Source organism: Cyprinus carpio, chromosome B10 (assembly GCF_018340385.1).
Source record: "Cyprinus carpio isolate SPL01 chromosome B10, ASM1834038v1, whole genome shotgun sequence".
Lineage (NCBI taxonomy): Eukaryota > Metazoa > Chordata > Actinopteri > Cypriniformes > Cyprinidae > Cyprinus > Cyprinus carpio.
Genome location: NC_056606.1, coordinates 3,008,654 through 3,028,828, shown reverse-complemented (window position 1 = coordinate 3,028,828; position 20,175 = coordinate 3,008,654). Strand labels below are relative to the sequence as shown.

General features: G+C 37.1%; 1 protein-coding gene across 1 annotated transcript in view; it reads left to right on the top strand.

Moving 5' to 3' along the window:
- Positions 1 to 552: 552 nt before the first annotated feature.
- Positions 553 to 20,175, top strand: part of tln1 (talin 1) — an 84,987-nt gene continuing 65,364 nt past the window's right edge. The window contains exon 1 of the mRNA XM_042731971.1: positions 553 to 727. The gene's annotated coding sequence lies outside the window, so the exon portion shown is untranslated. The remainder of the gene's footprint in view (positions 728 to 20,175) is intronic.

Here is a 20,175-nt window from a genome sequence, read left to right as displayed (position 1 = left end):
GTATGTGTGTGAAAATATTCAGATGTAACCCCTTTTGTAATCGTTAACATTTTTAGAAGTAACTGTAATTTAATCACACATTTGTCACAGTAACTGTAACAGATTACAGTTACATTTATTTTGTAATTAAACCACGTAACTCCGTTATATATGTATCTATCTACTCCTTCCCTATCAAGAACAGTAGAGGGTTTTCATTACTGGGGTGTAAACTATATATTCAGCACAAGATGGTGCTATAATCATGATGCTTGTTCCGCCCCCAACATTTAAAGCTATATTAATAAAGTAATACCGTCTTCTGAATAAAAACACTCTTTAATTCTTTAAGCCTCTACATTAATAAAACCTGTCGAAAGGTATATTATATTGTCGTAACATAAACCAAAAATGTTACCGTTTTGGATCTAAATTTCCTACATTCTTACATTGTGTCGTTTTCCGACAGTAGTAAAGTAATTACAAAGAAGTATAAAACAAAATGTGAGTAAATAATTTGCGCGGACTGAGGCGAGTCAGTGATGTGTGCGTGCGTGCGCGTGTGCGTGCGCGCTCACTGCAGGGTGGAGTTTAACACAGCGCCTCAAAGCAACGGTGCAGAAATCACTTCTGTTCTGACATTACAGACTAGCATTTACTTAATACAGACTTTCTGCCGGGGGACAGGGACTGTTAACATATTGGTTATTGTCCGAAGGTGGACAACTAGTGATCGAAGAAAGCTGAGGTAAGAGCTAAAAACCAATTCGACGCACTTGAGCTAAAGCTGCTAAACTTTTTCAAGGTTGGGAAGTTTCTTTCCGATGCGAAGATCTTGAAAACTCAGATATGATCATCAAAACGACATTGAATTTACGCGTTAAAAGGAGGTTTGGGTCACAGTGGGATTTCAAGAAAACGCCTTGGTTTGGTGATAATTCTGGAGAAGCTGTGAATAAGGGTTTAAAGGAGACTTAAGCTCAGTTCACAAAAGTTCACGTTTTTTTCCTCCTCAGGCGAATATGCAGCATAGTTTATAACGGAAGAAACGGCGTTTAACGGTTAAAAGCGCTTTCAAAATAACGTACATTCTAAAAGAACACTTTTGTCTGTTCTTTCCTTTAAGTGGTTTATTATGATGGCCTACAGCTTTGTAAACTCTGAAGTGTAACAGTCGCACGTCACGGAAGGAATGAAGCCTTGAGATACTGTAACTGTAAAAACTTGAGGAGAAACGCGGCCTACAGCGACTGGACGAACCGTCACCAGTGCAGATGGGCTGTTAGTCCTCTCCTGGTTTTGCTGTGATTCATGCATAAACACACAGACGCTCCAAATGGGTGTCAGATTATTCCATATGTTTATATTCCCTGCGAAGTTGAGACCGTTCACAAGTGTGGCTTGCAGAAATGATATTTTCTTATGGAATGTGTCTGTGTTGGTTTGAATCATTTGGGCTCTGTCTTTTCTTTTGCGATGTGTTTGAAGTACAGAGTGCTCTGGTAGAGGAAGTTGTGTTGGAGGAATATGCGCCCTCGGGGCTGACTAAACAAAGACATGAAACTTGCAGGAAGAAACAGTTGTATGATATTATTGAAATTGTTATTGATTTAATCCAGGATTGAACCTAATCGTCCTCCCCTATTCTGTGGAATGACAGAGATGTTGCACTAGTGTCTGTGAGCTGCTGTGGTTTCTGCTCTTTGCAGCAGTGTGTTGGTGCTTGAAAGAGCATTCAGTTCAATTACATCTCAGAGGCTCTTATCTGGACATCCCATTCATTTCTGAAGTAGTAAATGGGTTAAAGGATGCCACACCAAGTGTTCTGCGTGCTAAAATCTGGTCACTTAGCTGTTTTAACACTAATGCATCACATGTAATAATAGTGAGAAAATGTGGCATATAAAAGTTCATTGAACCTTTAAAAAAAAAACAAAAAAAAAACCATTTTTTAAAAGTGTGAATGTGTCTTATGTCATATGTGATACATCTGGCTTATATGTTGTATGATGTAGTTAAAATATGAAGCAATTTTCAGAGCTGAAAGTATGAAATTCTGATAGCTTGGAATGTAAATCAATGAGATCTTTATGACTGCTTACATAAAATACATATGAATATTAGTTGCTACTCTATCTCCCAATAATCTTATCTTATTATTAATAAAAATATATTTTACTACTTAAATGCTCTGCAGTTTTATTTGTCAGGGATTAAACATATGATGCAGTGCAATGCAGTGATTTTTGAGAGATTAACGTTCCTCAAAATGTCTGATGAGCATTCATGTTTAACATAAATGGCCATCTTGAAATATTAATATGAATTTAAAAGTTATTCTTACATTTACTTTAAAAATTATAAGAGATTTCACAAAAAAAGACGTTATGAGACCATGATGTTTTTACAATTCTACATAAATTATACTATTATTTGCTCAAAAACAGTTTTTTTTGCGGAAGTTTTTATTTATTTATTTATTTATTTTTTGATCATGTTGTTAATTTAGACGCCTTAGAAATTCATATATAAAGGAAATACAATACAATACAGTATGTTTTTTTTTTAATGGTTAACAATATCATGTCATGACAATGTGGCACCAGGTGCGACGCAAATGTTTTTTTGCTAGTTTCAGCCCGACGCAGTTGTCATTTTCACGTCCTGCGCCACGTTGTTTAAATAGCAAATGCATTTGCACCCATTTGTGCACCCATGGGCGTGCTGGTCTGAAATTGAGGTGTGTTCAGGCGCATTGCTATTTTGAGGCAACTGAAATAGACTGCCACATTGACCAAAAAAAAACCAGGGGCCGGTTGCATATAGGTTAAGACTAGTCTTAAAAGTTAGTCAGCTTATTTTTGTCATCAAGACTGGTCACATTTTTTAAATTCTGTTACATAAACGCATAGATTAGTCCAAAGTTGAATCCAAAAATAAGACTGATTACACTTTGGCTACCTGCTAGCTGGTCAAACTTGTACTTAAGACACTGATTTGACATAGAGGCTAAGTTTATGCAGCTGGCCCCTGGTCTAAGTTCAACGTTAAACTAGCAGAAGTGGATTTGGACACGCCCTGAGAGCACCTGCACCGTGCGCTTCATACCATATTCTTAGAACATTAAAACACATACCATTCCTTCTCTCATGGTTTATTCGGAGAAGATGTCTGCCCATATGTTTCCTGCTATTGTTCTCAAGAAATCCCAAGACATGTCTGTAGTGTTCTTCTTTATTAAAATCGAGGACACACACACACACACACACACACACACACACACCCACACCCACACAGAGTCCAGTGCAATGTGAATGATGCTCCAGACGAGCTCAATGCGGCTAGCAGCGTGTGTCTCTGCTCCCACCCCATCGCGTAACAAGCCTGCCATTGAAGGCACACTGGGCAGAACTGTGGTGGGCTTCAGAGACATGAAGGGCCCCTTTGTGTTCAGGGGTCCGAGAGGGTGTAGAGACGGAGCGGATGATGACCTGTTCATCCTAACTAACTCAATCCTTCGCATCCAGCAAGCACATCTGATCTTCTGTTCACCATATATGTGGATCAGTCAATGTTTATATGTGAATAAAAGCCTGAATTAAATCTGTTCATTACAGAAAATGATCATGACTCTTCAGGAGAAGCATTTGGATTACTTGGATCACTGTGGAGTCGTTATGAAGTGTTTGTGGTGTCTAAGTTTTGGTGGAATTGATCTTTCAATGGAGGGACAGAAATCACAAGGATTCATTAAAATATCTTCATTTGTGTTTTAAAGATGATCAAAAGTCTTTTTAATTGTACTTATAATCTTTCCTGCCACCATCAGTGGCACTGGTGCAAATTCAGACTTGTGGTGTTGTGTTAGGTCATGTCACGTGTCATTGCATTGATGTCAAGTGTTTAAATGCACCGTATTTGGAAGGATATGAATACAATGAGAGAAAAGCACATTTCAGTCTGTTCAGCATGCAAAGACATTAAGAGTATTTTTATTATACTTCTTTAACTCTTTCCCTGCCAGCATTTTTGAAAGAAGTTGCCAGCCATCGCCAGCGATTTTGATGATTTTCACTAACATTTTATGGCCTCCAGTATATTTTGCTGTATGAATATTTGAATATGCAATACACCAAAATAAAAATCAAGTCCTATCCTTTTAAACAAAAAAATATTTTTTTAAATTTTTATCAAAAACTACATCTGGATAATATTCAGTACGATTATCAAAGCATAAATCCAGTAAATCGATTCCAACAACCCCCCCTCAAAGCTTGCACAGACATATACCACTTCCTAGATCAACATTTTACTGTGTAATATTATGCAGTTTTCATTTATATGCTGTCTGTTGCTGATGATTTCATTATTTTTAATATGCATGTTTACATTAGAGATCGCTTGTTTCTCCGTCCTGTTCATGTGTGTTTTTGTTCGGGAGGTTTTGTACTCATTCAGAAGATGTGTAATAGCGCCCCCGAGTGTATAACAATGAAAACACGAAAAGACGTAAATACGAATCAATGGTGTGGAAGCGTTGTCTTCTAAAAGACAAGATAACTCCTCAATGGCGGGAAAAGAGTTAAAAAAAAAATGTTGTGTCATTTTGAAGCTATGTTTCACTTACAGTATATGCAAATGAGTCGTCAATACATTCTTTAAAATTGCTCCTTTTGTGTCCCATGGAACAAAAAAAAAATGTGAAAGAAGGATGACATGATTTTCATATTTGGATGAAGTATCCTTTAACCAGGATAGTTCATGGTTAAAGGATAGTCAGTTTGGTTTGCGCTGCTTTGTCCTTTAGAAAATCAAAGAAATGGATAAACCCTGTAGTGATTGATGTGGCTTAAGAGTTGAATTGTATGAATGTCTTGGTGGTAGTGCGGAGTTCTTCTGAAGGAACAGGATGTGCTCTGTCTTTCCCCGGGGAAGAGCTGTGCTAGTAACACTCAGATCAACACACACAAGAGGAGCTTTTACTGGTGGGACAAAATGACAGTTCTGCATTCAATGTGGAGCATGTGTTTATCAATTTATATTCAAGTACTTTTAACAGAGGCGATCTGTCTGTCAGATGTTTAATGTCTGTTAATCATCAATGAAATTCATAACACTTTTATGATTTGTCGGTTTGAACAGGTGACAGGTGCTGGATTTATGTCCCTACGTTCACTCCTGTTTAGGAGATCTGCACTGCTGGTTTGTTTCTCTTGCCAGTATTTGGAAGCAGCCATATTTGGTCAAAGCAACTTGGTCTGTTATTCCAGTGGCAAACTTAAAACTCCAAATCCAATTCCTAATCCCCCAAAATATAAAACATAGACAGTTCATCCAATCCAATAAAACAGTGATGTCTTATAATATCAAAGAATAATTGGCTGGAACGCACATACTATCTGATCTACTCATGTGTAGTGCTTTAATAGGTAAGTTAGCTCATAACATCATAACTGGATCTGAATATTTATTCAACATTATTGACACTGAAGTGTTTTTTGTTGTTGAATAAATGTAAAATGTTTATAGTGTGAATGTGATAAATTTGGATTAGTGAATGTTAGTTCCTCCTCTTTATCAGTTAACATTTTGTCTGTGCAGTTGTTTTTCTTTATTATCAATTGTTATTATTATACAACCCAGCTATTGGGTTGTTTTGACCCAGTGGTTGTGTTACTACCCAGAAGGTTGGGTTAAACATTTAACCCAGCCACCGGGTCAAAACAACCCAGTTGATGGGTTTGTCCATATTTCACCCAGCATTTTTTACAGTGAGGTTATATTCGCCAGCCTATTAGTTTTTTGGTTGCCTTCAAATAGCACATTGTTTGGGCAAGATGTGGAATAAAAGTTTAGTAAAAATGGATTAAAATTAATTTATTTTGAAACAAATTTTTTTTTTTTTTAATAAAGCTGGTTAATCAAATAAATAACCATCAGATTAATCAGTTATCAAAATAATAATTAGTTTCATGTCCCACCTAATAGCCTAATACAACTCTTAACTGAGGAAAAGGCTGAATTAATTGTTGATTTATCATTGTTATAATGATTAGATCAAAATAAGTTATTGTTCATTGCAGTCATGCTTGAAGAAATGACTCAGAAGATCCACGACCTGCTGTATCTGGAGTTCATGACACTGCATGGATGGATGATGATGCTTCTGCACATCAGCAGTGGCTGCTGGAGAGGTTCTCATGTGTTGGTAGACTGCTTTGCACAAAGTGACATTAACAGTGTACAGAGCAGCATTCAGTGTCTGGATCAGGAGAGGTGTGAGATATTTGGGATGACCAAAATGTGATAACTGCAGTGTGAGCACATGCTTATTAAAGTGTGAGAGGAGAAACTGTTGAGTTCTAGTTCAAAAAGTGCTTGCTCCAATACAACATATATTACTGATTACTTTTATCAATACATCAATACTTTGTTTTTTCACTAATCTTGTTGAATTGTATTCATTTGGTGTGAAATGCAATGCGTCTTAAAAGGCATGTCCACATAAACCGTCTATGTAGACATCTTACTAAGCTTATGAAATAAACCCTTAAATCTAACATCTAAATCTCAGTTCTATAAAAACATCCATATCTTCTACCGTATTTTTAGCTAGAAGCTGTGACATGTAACGTTTGGCTCTCAGTGTTAGGAGATGAGCGCTGTGTTGTAGCAAATGGTTTTTGTGTGTTAGGGAGAGACAACAGCTGCGTTTCTTAGATAGCTGCATAGAAGTCCAGTACATGACGGAAGAGCGATTGAAGACTTCCTGTTTGTGTTGGAAAGTGACCAGAGGAATGTGGTTTCATATCACTGGGCATATCTTCCCATGATCCATGAGATGTCACCTCAGTCACTGCAGACACATCTGAGGACACAGATCAGTACAAGTTCTAGTTTCAATAGAGATTTGGAGTCCAGTTCTAAAATCTATTATATTCCTGACTTGCATTATTTTTGATTGAAAGGCAGATTGCAGTATGTTTTGTGTATTGTTTATATTTTTGAGGCAGTTTCTTCACTTTGGTCATTTGTTTATGTATTTTTAAAGTAAAAGTAGCACTATTTTGTCCTCAATAATGTGCAAGTCACCATTATTGGGATGATGTTTCTTCTAATGTTTCCTCCAAACAAAAGACGGACGGCGTTCAAATGTTTTATCTACAAGAGATTGTATTTCCTTTGCTATTCTGTTTTCAGTTCTAAAGTTTGTTCACAGCTGCTTTTCTGAATGCACATTAAGCATATTAAGCTCATATCAAGGTGGCAAGCTGACAAACATACACCTGCCTGTAGGGATTCACCCAAATGAAAATTCTTGGCCAAAGCCAAACAAAATGAAATTGGTCCAAAGGCCGAATACGAACACGTTGTTTTCCCCCATGTATTTTGCAATTTATTTATTTTTTTTACCATTGCATACATTAAATTGCCAAAATATGCTTTTTTTTACAGTTTTGTCTTGCTTTTCAAAGAAAAAATCAATTACAAAACAATTAAAAAAATATTTACTTAACACTGAACCTTTTTTACATTCTAGCAGACATTATACCAACAAAGCACAATTTAACTAAAAAATAACAAGTTAGTAAAATAATATTTTTTGGCCTCTTTTGAGACCTCCTTCTTGAATCAGGCATGTATTTTTTACTGTACAAATAAATGCAGCCTTGCTGAGCAGAAGAGACTTATTTTAAAACATTAGAAAATATTACAGATCTCAGTTTGAACACTGTGTGAAAGTTATAATAAATGTATTAATAGAGCTGCTGTTGTTATTGTTTTCTTTTTTATTTTATTTTACAGAACTACAGTAAAAGGGGGAAGTTGTGGCCTGGTGGTTAGAGAGTTTGACTCCTAACCCTAAGGTTGTGGGTTCGCATCTCGGGCCAGCAATACCACTGCTGTGTGTGTGCCCTTTGGATGAGTTAAATGCAGAGCACGAATTCTGAGTGTGGGTCACCATCTTGTCTGTATGTCACGTCACTAAAAAAAATTACAATACTAACATTTATGAATGTTGATGAAGTTGTTGCTTTTTCTCAGCTTTTATTTTGGCAGAAACTTGCAGGAAGACCTCCGTGTTTTTTGTTGACAACAGCAGATTTATAAATTACGTTTGTCGCACGTATCGCGTTGTCACATGCCTTTAAAAAAAAAATCATAAAAATGTGACTGAGCAACTGATTAGTAACACTGCTTCAGCGCAGATTTTCCTCGCGCTTTGGACTTTGAACCCTGGCGCTGTGAGGTCTTGCAGCACTGTTTGAACACATGCAATTCGTGCTTGTATTAGAAAGATACCATTCTGCAGTTTATTTACTAATTGATTAAGGCCATTTTGCGATTTTAATCATCATACAGTGCATCATACTGCGATGCAGTACTAAACCGTCTCTTGGTGTCAGTGCTTGTGATGATTGTTGTGTCTTTTTCGGACACTTTTAAATGCTTCTAAACTGCCGACATGTTTGCTGCCTTAGTGTGCAGATATGTTATTTGCAAAACGTGCAGTTTACAAGTGTACAAATTTTGTATTCTGTTTATAAATATGTCAGTTGTGATGGACGGTGTATAATTATGAAAGTTTAATTTTTCAGGCTGAATATAGCCTGCGGGAAAAAAAATGTTCTTGTGTCTGGCTTTTCTGGTGGTCAGTGCTCTGTAGTTACGACCAGAAGGCAACAGCTGGAAGAGAGAGTTGGTTGTGAGGGGCCCAAGGTGATTTTTTTTTTTAGCCCTTTTCCTCACTCTGGAGATGTTGGAGGCTGGGCAGAGGGGCACCAATGATCCTCTCAGCAGTCCTGACTGTCCGCTGTAGTCTCTTGATGTCTGATTTGGTAGCTGAACCAAACCAGACAGTTATGGATGAACACAGGACAGACTCAGTAATAGCAGTGTACTGTTTCAGCAGCTCCTGTGGCAGGTTGAAGTTCCTCAGCTGGCGAAGGAAGTACAACCTCTGCTGGGCCTTTTTCACAATGAAGTCAATGTGAATGTCCTGATAGATGGTGGTTCCCAGGAACCTGAATGACTCCACTGCAGTCACAGTGCTGTTCATGATGGTGAGTGGGGGGAGTGCAGGGCGGTTTCTCCTGAAGTCCACGATCATCTCCACTGTTTTGAGCGTGTTGAGCTCATAAATACACAGCATTTTTGGACTGCTTGTTTTGTTGCATTGCTGATGTTCAACTGTTACACAAATCTATAAATACACAGCATTTTTGGACTGCTTGTTTTGTTGCATTGCTGATAATAAAATGTTACACAGTAGTTCATGAGAAATAATGCTGATAATATGCATATATATTAAAATAGTGGCCTACAGCTACATAAAGCTGATAACAATCACAAAAAAAATGTGATGATACGTAGGCCTATACACTAGCTGTCATAAGTATGGAATAAGGCTTTGATAAGGAATAAGTGTGGAATATTGAAGCTTTTTTGGTTTGTTTTGTTTTTGAAAGAAGTGTCTTATGCTAACCAAGTCTGCATTTATTTAATCTAAAATTGTGATACATTATCATTCAAATGTTTGAAGTAAGTATAATTAAAAATAAACAATAAATACAAAATATGTAATAGTTTTATTTAGCAAAGTTGCATTAAATTGTTCAAATGTGACAGTAAAGGCATTTATAATAATAAAATTACTAAAGATTTATGTTTCAAATTATTGCTGTTCTTTTAAACTTTGTGTTCATTAAAGTTTCAAGTAAGTAATTGAGCATCAATAACAATTTATTGAAATTGAGCTGCAAATCAGCACAATATTACAAATCAGTAACATTTCACAATATCACTGTTTTTATTGTATTTTGGTTAAATAAATGCAGCTTGTGTGTATGAGGTTTCTTTCAAAAACAATTATTTCAATCTTTGTTTTGACCAGTCTTATTCCAGTTATATTAATTGATTAAACAACATCATTAACCAGATTAAAATATTTTATAACATGACACCCATATCTGCTGCTTGCCTAAAAAGATGAGTTTCCCCTGGAAATGGTTTACCCTTTGCCTATGATGAAGTTAAGAATTAAAATAAATTTTGTAATCTGCTGTCTGTGTTTTCCCAAGTCCAGGTTATTGTAGCACTAAACGTACACTATTATAGGGCCCTATGAAATCAGTTTTATTTTTTTCCGAATTCCGTTTTTTCCGTTTAAATTTTTCTGGATTCCGTTTTTTTCCATTTTAATTTTTCTCTAATTGTATTAATCAAAAAGCATGTCTAATAAATTAAAATCATGGAACATACATTTTCACATCAATTTATTAAAAGTTTAACAAAAATTACGTTAAGGGCCCTATGAAATGTTATATTTTTCCTTACCATATTTTTTATTGTTACCAAATTCTAGTCTAATTAACTTGATTAATTTTTTTCTTTCTTAAAGTAGCCTTATGAATTTCTTTTCCCTCAGAAATTCTGTGTTGTGTATTTAATTTTTTCTGGTTATCAATTGAAGGCATAAAACATTAATCCTTTACATTAATAAAACATTAAAAACATTAATCCTACATTTATCCTTTAATTATTGAAAATTAAGCAAACTTCATTTTTTGGCAAACAAAGGGGATTGACTATTAAAATTAAAACCTGGAGAAGAAATGTTGTGTGATTATTCCTTAAAATAAATTTTAGTAGTAGTAGTAGTAGGTATGTAGTATGTACATATATGTACGTTCTACTGAAAAATAGACTTCAAATCAAACAGGACTTTTATTTTGACGGGTTGCCGTGAATACCTTTACAGTTCTGTGTATGAGATATGACGCTAGTTTTACTGAAATCAAACAGTCAAATACTCATGAAGTGACTCTCAGAGTAGTTCTGGAGATGTTGTTCATGTGTTCACGTCCTCATTTAGAGAGACGGCAGACGCTGAAAACACTTCGAGTGTCACGCGTGATTCTGTGTGTGTGTGTGTGTGTGCGTGTGCGTGTGCGTGTGTGTGTGTGTGTTGTTAATGAATCCGCGCATCTGTGCCATTCATTAACAGAGACAACGCAGAACATACAGGATTCATATTCAGATTTCGACTTTTGCGGCTTAATAGTTATAGATACTAGTCCATATCGCGATTTGATTTGAATGTAAAGACCTACTTTTTATTAATTCATTAAAAAATTTGACAAATTCTGTGACATTCTGCGTTAAACGGTGAATTCTGTTTTTGTGAGTGGATTCCGTGATTCCATCCACGTTTTCTTCATCGCGGAAATCATAGGGCCCTAACTATACCTTACAAGTACAGTAGCACTTGAACACACATTAGTCACACGTCAGAGCAGATACGCCTCTCATCATTTGTAAATACCATATCTTTTATGCAAGATATCATCATCAAATGGTGTTTACACTAAACATGATTCAACCAGGATCAGTTTACACACACACACACACACACACACACACACACACACACACGTCTGCTTAGGTTATTTGTTCACATATTGGGCCTATTTTACGAGGCCAGTCTCTCAGTGTATGTCTACTTTTAAAGTGTAAGAGGAAGAGGAACAGAAATCCTCAGTATTTGCGCTCACATGTGTTGAGGCTTTTTGAAGTCTGACTGGCTTTTATCATGGTGCTGATATGACTTTAGAGAAAGCTATTCTGTGCTAATGTGTGCAGTAGGATTAAAGCGGCTGGATTTGTCCTGCAGATTACATGCCAGCAGATGTTCAGCGTTCCTACAGAAGTCATCAGATGGTCAGACCTCACACACCACTGTGGGAATTCAGTTTGATGGCACACCGAGCTGACCATCGGCCAATATCAGGCCATCATCGAGAGCCTGTTGACCTAGTTGTCGGCCTGTATATCCGCAGTCCCAGCTTTTCCGGTTTTTAATGACAAATACAGACTATTGGCATCTGCTGGTATGGAGAGTTATTTCCTCTCACGCAGAAGCAGAAAGCATGTGCTAGTTGGTTGTTGGCTGTATTCTCTGTGGTATGTTTAAATGCATCCTTTTGGCACAGTTTCTTTGCCGCTAGTTTTTGATGTCAGTTTGGTGTGGTACAGTGCCCTCCACTAATACTGGCAGCCTCTGTGAACATGAGCAAAACAAAAAGTGGAAAAATGTCTGTTGTTTGTCCCTTTGGTCATTTTCTCTAAAATATTTGTTGCCCCTTTTAAATAAAGAAAAAGAAAAGAAAAGAAAGAATTGCATGCAAATGAGACTTGTCATAACACTTGTATATCATTGCTCTTTTGTTGATTTTGATTGCTTCCATTGTCCTCATTTGTAAGTTGCTTTGGATAAAAGAGTCTGCTAAATGTAAATACTGAGCTGCATGCATGGTGTGCTTTACAGTTATTTCATGGAAAATAGTATGGAAAAAAATACCATGGAAGTCAATGGCTGTCATCGATTGTTTGGAACAACTTGAGGTTGAGTAAATTATGGCAGAATTTTCATTTATGGATAAACTTTCCCTTCAAGGTACATCTTAATTGTAAAAGGCACATTATCATCTTAATTTTGAATAATTCAGAGGACTTCAAAGGATGTATTCTGTTTCAAATGTAGAAGAAATTAAATCTGCAACACAGGGCTTGTGTGCTGTGTAAATACATGCTGATTTTCCACATGATTTGAATGTGTCTGTGTGTGTGTGTGTGTGTGTGTGTGTGTGTGTGTGTGTGTGTGTGTGTGTGTGTGTGACACTCACACAGAACACTTCATGTCTAATGGCCCATCAGACTCTGCCCCACATACATGATATTAATACAAACAAAGTTATCATGACAGCTGACTCCATCCTGTAGTGAACCGACATGTCACTCAGATCTGAGACGCTTCAGCCTGCCAACAAAGATAGAAATGGTGTCATGGACACACTGAACTCTACATGGTTAAAGCATTGTTATAAAGTCTTTGGAGCACTCACAGAGCAAGTAGAGACATTTTCACAGAGTATTGCTGACAGATCACACCTCACATGTGTTTTATGAAGTGCACATTAAAAGAGCATTCTAGATACATGAAGAAATCAACTGCGCTATATAAGTCAATTTTATTTGTACAGCACTTTTCACATTACAATTTGTTTCAAAGCAGCTTTACAGGAACACCTTAATGCCTCAGACTTAAGCCCGATACACACTGCACTATTTTCGGCTGTCCCAGACAAAAGATTGGCATTGTGAAACAATTGTTGTGATTTCTGTGATCGTGGCTCCTAATCGGTGGTCCTATGTCGTACAGTGAGAGAGGTTCAAAGATGGTCGTTTTCACGGTCTTGCGACCAAAGATAATCTGCGATAATTTTCTGGCAGTGTCAGAAACTCAGCATGTTCATCGCACAATGTGTTTGCAGTTACGACCCAAGTTTACTGACCAACCAGTAAAAATGTGACATGAAATCAACATGAATTCATGGTGCTAAAACATAAAACTGCTTACCTCAAGCTCTAATGTCTTCCTCTTTCGCCGCTCCCACTTTTTTTCAGCACACATAAAAACTACAATTGTCAAAGTGTGATTCATTATGCTAATGACGTTTTATTCTTCTATAGAAACGTGCGTCGTAGCCTACTAGTCGTTAGGTGTCATCATGGTACAGCCTACATGCATGTCGTACCCAAGTTTATTAGATCCATGTCACACAGTGTGACCAGCAATGATCTTATAGGATTGATAAAATCCATGTGTGTAGAAGGCTTTAGAGTCCACGCTGAGCAGTTTAGAGCAGCACAATAAGACCAGGCTTAAATATTCATTATATATTTGCAGTTATTCTCATGCTCTTTAAATCAGTTTCAGTGTTTGTTTGTTTTTTTTTCACTTGCCATTTCTTAAAAATAACCATTTTAGTAAAAATTCACAGAAGAAATTCACAGTAACCATTAAAATGTGTGACAGCAGAGACAGGAGGAGTTTTGGAGGAGATGCTGTTGAGGTTAATTGAGGATGCTGAGATGGATCATAGATCCAGTGCTCGGAGAGGGACTGTCTGCTCTGGGTGTGGAAGAAATGACATGCTGAATCATGCGGAAACTCCAGTTTCTCAATCTCCTGTCATGTTTAAATGTGTCATTGAAGGCTCTGGATGGGGATTTTTCTCTATAATTAGGGATGCAACGATACCATTTTTTCAGAACACATCCAATCTGATACCAAAAATTCTGAGTATGTGCCGATACTGAACCAACTCAAAACCATCTCAAAATCATCTTTAAAACAAATTTCCATTAGTCTGTGTGTTGGCCTGATCATCACTCTTTTGTGTGTTAAACACAATACACTAAATATAAACAACTTAATTTTAATTAAAAATAACAAATGAAAAAATATATAATCATAATCTATGACAAAAAATACTATTATAAACAAGGTTAGTGGATAATTCAGCAGCAAAAGATACTCTAGTCTAGAAGAATCATGAGTGCACAATAATTTCATAAAATCTGAACATTTAGTGAAACAACATTATTTAGTGGAGAACAAATAATGTGAATAAGTGTAGGACTAAATCTGGTAAAATGTTAGACATTGCTCTTTGTATTGTTGTGAAATACATTCATGAAAAACAAGTAAATATATTTATAAATGTATACTATAAATTAAAAGACATTTATTTTAAATGTATAGCACAGTAATGACGGCAGCAACATATGATAGATAGAACAGAACAAGAAAGACTATTAATAATCTTTCATTGAGTAAAAGTATTATACGAAATACGAAAGGGTATGGCTCCAATACAGAGCGGCACAAATCGTTTATGCGCATCCCTTGAAGCAACACGCACAGCATAGAAAAGTTCAAAGCAGAAAGGGAAGAGATATTGATGTGTAGTGTATTGTATCTGTGCAATAGTTGGAGCCTTTTCTTTTAACAGTTTGAAATCTCAGTTATTGAGCATTTGACTGTCGTAACTGAACGTGACACGCAGTTTGAATGCTGAATAGAGGATAACAGACAGCTGTAGCGGAGAGAAGAGTTTACATTAGCTTCAGAACACTTGAAATATAGTGCACAAGAACTTTATGAAGTTTAATAAATTTTTTGTGCTTTCATGGGGCTGTTAAGCGCCATTTTGGCAAATCTGAGCAGTAAGCAGGCGGCGTACGCTCTTCTGTACCAGCCACGCCACAAGAATACATTTTTTTACCTGTATTTAAGCTTTGGTTTGAAAGAAAACAGCGCATCAGCACAGCGCGGCTGACACAGAAGAGTGTACGCCGCCTGCGTACTGCTCAGATTTGACAAAATGGCGCTACGCTGATTTGGAGAGACACAGAGGAGAGGAATTATTTTGTGTACAAAAAGTATTCTCGTTGCTTCATAAAGTTACGGTTGAATCACTGATGGCAGTTTATTTGGCAGTCTATGGGACAGTTTTCATCCAAAATATCTTAAATTGTGTTCCGAAGACAAACAAAGCTTTTACGGGTTTGGAACGACATGGAGGTAAGTGATTGACAAAATTTTCATTTTGCGGTGGAGTAACCCTTTAAGTAACTATAATATAGGCCATACAATGAAGAGAACAGCATGTGTGTGCGTTCATGTACAAGGTCATATAATACGTGTGTTTGTGTGTGTGTGGACAGGGCCTGGACATTAGAATATAATTGTGAAAACGCATTTGCTGAGTGTTTATAGCTATATAAACACTATACTATAGTTTATATTATAGTTTATAGTATTTATAAATATGAATAAGGTTATGGAAGCTCTGAAATATAACATTTGTTTAGGGTTAAAAAATGTGGAAACAAAAATCTAATTTTTCACAAATATATAACATTGTGTTACTTTACACATTTATTCTGCTTTCTGTGGCAGGAACACATGCACGTGTCTTATCAAATACCCAGTTCTTGGGTTCTAGTCATCAACACACATGTCCGTGAGGAGACCACAGTGAGAACAGCCTCTGACCTTCCTCAAGCTCCTTCCGTTCTCTGCACTTGCTCAGTTACAGTCCTGGTCCTGTAGGAAGTGTGTGTGTGTGTGTGTGGCTGAGAGGTCATGTTCTCTAAAGCGGTCAGACAGATTGAATTACAGGATCTCTGACTGTGATCTGGTGCCTTCGTTGTCTGCTGTGACATCAAAGGACTGAGATTTCTGATGTGTTCGTGAGGACTTGGATTTTTTTTTTTTTAACCACATTGCCGCATCTGCAGTAACTTGGAGTAGTTTAGTGAAACCAAAACTAAATCTCAGTAGTAACATACCACAAAACGTGCTTGTGCATTCTGGAGCGAGAAGAAAAATCACATCACAACAGCTGTATGAATGCGTTTTACACAAGTGCGATCAGAAATGTAACAACACCTCTACTGCAGTATGATGCACATTATTCTGGTCACCATATATTTGGCATCAGGCTAATATTTGAAGCAGACAGTAAACTTTCTTTCAATACCAGTTATTTTTACATTACATTATATGTTGTAATGTTCAATTTCCCTTGATAACAAAAATCATGAACTATTGTACAGCCCAGACTTTCTGTTTTCATGTTTTCCTGTTAGCATGCATGTTTTGATGTGCTTTGTTTTGTCAGAAGTGTGATATGCATCATCTGTGACAATAGCATAATTATTCACTGTGTTCATTTACTGTGTTTTTACTCTGGTGTTTGCAGCGTCTCAGAGCAGCTCGAATTGCAAACTCCTTGTCTGCATCTGCATGTACATGGCTGTATTCATTTGGGAACAACCATCTTAAGGTACCTTCAGGCCAAAAAAAAATTATTTCCATATCAGTCCACATTGATAATTATCACAATAAACGTCAAATCTTTTTCTTTCAAGTTTAATGCCAGATTTTTGCTCCAAAGTGAAAGTTTTAGAAACCAGACCATTAATTTTCCTTAACAAAATAAATATTTAAATAGAAAAATTAATTTCTTAGTTTCTGCATGTTCTAATAAGTGATATTATTTCAAATCAAGAAACAGGTTTGAGTTGCCTGATAATATTATTATTATTATTAATAATAATAATAATAATATCGCTTTTTTGTCTCTTAGAAATGCACATTTGATAGTAGCTTGAGTTAGGATGCAGAGGTACATTTTTGTTCATTATCGAAAACAGTAACATCTGTAAAAATTGTAGCAACCTCAGTTTTACAGACGTGTAGATTGAAAAGCCTTCTGACTGTCTCGTTGCACACAGTGTTTCTCCTGTTTGGCTATGAACTAGTGTAAATCACAGGGTCATTTGTGTTCATCGCTGAATTCAACTGCTTCACATCTGGATCTCACAGCGCTGTTTAGTGTCGCGTGACCAAGTAAACACATCTGCTCTAGTCAGCTTGCGCTGCGTGGCTAGGGATATACCGGTATCAAATTTTCATGTTGTGATTAATTGCAAATGCTTTTATAACGGTATTCGGTATTATCACGGTATTGAAATTTAGTTTTAAAAAAGTGGTCATAATACAGTATAACAGGTTTAATAACTTTTTATCTTATAACAAAAATAACTGAACATTTAAATACAATAAAGCAATACAGAAAAATATATATAAAGTTAAACGTTTTACACAGATTAAAGTACAAAAGCACTATTAAGACCAATAGGTATCACTTTACAATAAAACCTCATTAGTTAACCTTAGTTAATGGATTAACATTCACAATAAGCAATAGCTACATTTGCTACAGAAGTTATTAATCTTTGTTAAAAAATACAAGTCTTAGTTCATGTTAGCTCATTAAATAACACAGTTGCAACTTTCGATTTTAACGTGTTATTAAATATTGGAATACGTAAGATTAATGAATGTTCAGAAGAATTTTTCATTGCCAGTTTATGTTAACTAATGAATTAACTAATGTTAACCAATGAAGCCCTAATGTAAAGTGTGAATGAGCAATAAAGAATCAAAACGGATGGAGAGAAGGAGGAGAGAGAGGGTGCATTAGTAGTTGTGAGGATAACTTCACAACTACTAATGCACCCTCTCTCTCCTCCTTCTCTCCACTCTCAGAGACGGACATTTCCAAACTTATCCTGTCCAGTCATCCTACTACTTGCCCACTTGATCCGATCCCCACTCACCTCCTTCAAGCGATTTCTTCTTCAGTTATACCTTCACTTACTCAAATTATCAACTCCTCCCTTCACTCTGGAACATTTCCCTCAGCATTTAAGCAGGCTCTCGTAAGCCCACTGCTGAAGAAACCATCTCTAAATCCAGCACTTCTAGAAAACTACAGACCGTTATCCCTTCTTCCATTCATTGCAAAGACACTTGAACGAGCTGTGTTCAACCAGCTCTCTCTACGTTTCTTGTGCAGAACTACGTCCTGGACAGCAACCAATCTGGCTTCAAAAGTGGCCACTCAACTGAGACTGCCCTGCTCTCGGTTACTGAAGCCCTGCGACTGGCAAGAGCAGCTTCAAAATCCTCAGTACTCATTTTGCTGGACCTGTCTGCTGCTTTTGACACCGTTAATCACCAGATTCTCCTATCCACCCTCAGAAAGATGGGCATCTCTGGAACCGCACTCCAGTGGCTTAACTCCTACCTTTCTGATAGATCCTTCATGGTGTCTTGGAGGGGTGAAGTTTCTAAATCACAACAACTTGCTACTGGGGTTCCTCAAGGCTCAGTACTTGGACCACTTCTCTTCTCCATCTACATGACGTCATTAGGATCTGCCATTCAGAAGCATGGCTTTTCCTATCACTGCTACGCTGATGACACTCAACTCTACTTCTCATTCCAACCAGATGACCCAAAGGTAGTTGCTCGCATTTCAGCCTGTCTGAGTGACATTTCTAGCTGGATGAATGACCATCACCTTCAGCTCAACCTTACTAAGACTGAACTGCTGGTGGTTCCAGCTAACCCATTGTTTCATCACAACTTCTCTGTACATTTGGGTTCGTCAACCATAACTCCTTCCAGGACAGCCAGAAACCTAGGAGTTGTGATGGATGATCAGTTAAGCTTCACCGACCATATTGCTACAACGACCCGGTCCTGCAGATTTGCCTTATACAACATTAGGAAGATTAGACCATTCCTGTCAGAGCAATCCACCCAACTTCTTGTCCAAGCTCTTGTTCTCTCCAGACTGGACTATTGTAATGCTCTCCTGGCGGGCCTTCCTGCATGTACTATCAAGCCTCTGATCCAGAATGCAGCAGCGAGGGTTGTCTTCAATGAGCCAAAAACAGCTCATGTTACTCCTCTCCTCATCAGGTTACACTGGCTACCAGTAGCCGCTCGCATTAAATTCAAGGTACTGATGCTTGCCTATAAGACGACCACTGGCACGGCGCCAACATACCTAAGCTCATTAGTTCAATCTTATGCGCCCTCAAGAAGTTTGCGCTCTGCAAGTGAACGACGCCTTGTGGTGCCATCCCAAAGAGGTTCAAAATCACTCTCACTGACTTTTTCCTGGACTGCGCCCCAGCTGGTGGAATGACCTCCCAATCTCAATTCGAACAGCTGAGTCTTTACTCATTTTCAGAAAACATCTAAAGACTCATCTTTTTTGCCTGCACTTAACCAACTAATAGTAGTACTTACCTTTTCTTTTTCTTGTCTATCATATTCATTTAAAAAAAAAAAAAAAAAAAAACCCTGGCTACGTGTTCTGTACTAGACTAACTGAGACTTGTCATAGCACTTGTATACCGTTGTTGTTCTGTTGTTGATCTGATTGTTTCTACTGTTCTCATTTGTAAGTCGCTTTGGATAAAAGCATCTGCTAAATGATTAAATGTAAATGTAAATGTAAAACACTTTCAAACAATATCTAGGGCATGTTGTAGTCCAAATTAAAATGGAAAAAAAAAAGTTTGAAAATGATTAGCCTATTAAGTCTAAATATTTAAGTATTTGGTTCTGTGATGAACACCATAGCAAATCCACAAATCTGAATGGCTATTTAAAATTATTTAAATTTATTTTAGAATGTAGCAGCTGCTTTATTTGCGTTGTTTCCAGGGTAAGAGCTGCATTTTCTGCAGTTTAGCGCCATCTGCTGTCAGAGAGTGAATGTGCTTTCATTCAGGGCGTCTCTTACGTGTTCCTCCACGTGCGTCTCGTGCTTTCTACATCACATCACATCGCACACGCATCTTTCAAGCAGCATACAGCAGTGTTGTGCATTTTGACCAGTTGATGGCAAAAGTATTCTTAAAATGCATCCCAAATTTTGAATAATTTGTAATGTATAATTATTCATGGTTTTTAGAAGTGCC